We start from the raw sequence: 2,435 nt of genomic DNA, 5'->3' as shown, positions 1-2,435 counted from the left end.
GAGACAGCTGAGGTTTACTCTTTCTGTCCTCTACAGCTGTGGCCATAAAATGAAATCGTTGTGTAAAAGCTCATGAGCGGTGGAGACCAATCTTGCCAATGGAATCCTCCTTCCCAGCTGAAAGCTCCTGCGCCTGGTCTTCACAGTCTGCCCTTCTCTTCCCATTCTGGCGTTCTGAGCTCTGATCCAAGTCCCCAACAAGCTGGCCGACAGCACCCTGAGGCTGCTTTCACAGATGGCATCACCAGACCTTCCCAAACTCCTTCTGTGAACCACTTCCCAAAGCTTGTTCAGAGTTTTCGTTCTTCTCCGACTGAGCCATGGATACCACTCTATCCACCTCCCTGTGGTTTTTAATGTTTGAGTTCTATTCACTGCTAGGGAAAATGATCACGCAGGTATTTTCTTTTAGCAGCCAATCGTTTAAGGGTTTAGACAGGGAGAGAGAAAGAGCACAGGGCTGGGCTGGGGGCTCTCCTCGCTCACCTGGCCAGGAAGGTGGGCAGAAGACAATAACGCAGAGCTTCTGCTTCACCTTTTCTTTTCCCTTAGCACCTAACTCTCCTCCCACATCAAGAAACAGCCACCCATCTCTGCCCTGCTCCCTCAGAGTGCTGACCTGAGTTTCCCACAGTTCCCCTCTTTCCCCTAGGGCGGCACATCCATGCTTGGTCTTTGGTAATGGCTTTTTAGAACTTTTCCTCTTCCTGAAATTAGAACCAGGCACAAGTTCTTTAGTCTCCAGGGTTGTCTACTTCTGTGTAGCCACTTACATGAAACACATGTCTATAAGCTCTCACTTTCCATGGGTCACTCTTCTGGTCACAGCTGTTCTGGGCACCCTGCTCGTGGAGTTACAGGTCTGTGCTCCTGGAGATGGCTGGGCTGTGCAACCAACCAAAGCTTTGATGCACTTCTGTACCATGTAGTAAAACCCTTTTCATGTTACATGTAGAACACATGACCCAATCTAACACTAATGGTGGGTGGAATCCTCATTCAGAACTCAGATCTAATCCTACATCACCTCTACTCCTAACCCTAGCCCTAGCTCTAGAAAGGGCCCTTACCTCAGCTCTAACCCTGAACCTAGCTTGAGCATTAGGCTTACTCCGAACCTTAACACTGAAAGTATATCTAAAACTGAACCGATTCTAAGCTAGCCCAAGGCAGACGCCTGAGTCCTAACGCTAGCCTTAGCCTAAACCTGACACAACTTAAAACAGACACGTAAACCTAACCCTAATCCTACCTGAGGCATAGCCATAACCCTTGGCCAAACCTAATCCTAAACAAAACTCTATAAATACCCCCTACCCTAAGCTCTGCCCTAAGCCTAACCCTAAAACTATCCCTAGCTCTACTTTAGCCCAAATTCTAACTGTAACCCTGACCTTAAACCTAACCCTGGGACTAGCTTTGTACCTAACCATAATAGCAATCCTAACCTAAACTTAAGCATCGGCCTCAATCAAGACCTAACCCTGACACTAACCACAGCTCCTCACCTGGGCCCTAGCCAAGCCCTAGCCTTAGACCTAACTCTAGCACTCATCCAAGCATTAGCCTAAGCCAGGACCTAACCTAAAGCCAAACACTAATGCTAGCCCGAACCCTAGGCCTAGACCTCACCTTATTCTTAAGCTTTACCATAGACTTCTGCCAATCGTAACCCTAAACCTAATGTTAACCCTAACACTGACCTTGATCCTCGGCTAAACCTAACCCTACTGCTAACTTTAACCTTAATGCCAGTCCTAGCCTGAACCCTAAATTTAACCTTGAAACTAACCTGAAATGTCTTAGTTACTTTCCTCTCCTTGCTGAGACAAAATACTCAACATGCAAAGTGAAAGGGAAAAAAGTTTATTTAGCTCACAGTTTGTACCGGTTTCAGTCCATAATTGTTGGATCCAAGGCAGAGTGGCCTGGCAGAGAGGCACTGCAGGGGAGAAACCGCTCACGGCAGATAGAAGGCAGCAAAGCAAGCAAGCTAGGGTCAGGACAAGCTTCTTTCTGTGCCTTATTTTGTACCCAGACCACCATGACTAAGACTGGGCCAGGCCGCGTCTTCTCCGCCTGAGCCAGGCACCATGCCACAAGAAGAGTGAGCTCCTGCCTGTCTTCACAGTGGAGGACTTGGGAAAGACTCTCCTCCCCGAGGAAGAAGCAGCAGACTATCGGAAAGATCTAGCGATGACCTGCAAGCAGAGGGCGGAGAATACACAGGAAGAACTCCTCGAATTCCAGGAGGGAAGCTGAAATAGAGAGACAGCTGCAGCAAATTGAATGCAGGACTCGAGACCTCTCATGAGAGAATGGCCGCCTTCACAGGGAACTGGGAACTGGGAAGCCTCTGTAGGGTTTCAAAAGAACACTGGAATCTGGCTCTTGCCACATGAGTGGACAGTGTGTTGAAGGCACGTATGGAGTGA

This window comes from Fukomys damarensis, unplaced genomic scaffold, assembly GCF_012274545.1.
Source record: "Fukomys damarensis isolate Sample0158 unplaced genomic scaffold, DMR_v1.0_HiC HiC_scaffold_33, whole genome shotgun sequence".
Lineage (NCBI taxonomy): Eukaryota > Metazoa > Chordata > Mammalia > Rodentia > Bathyergidae > Fukomys > Fukomys damarensis.
Note: the sequence above shows the minus strand (reverse complement) of the source record.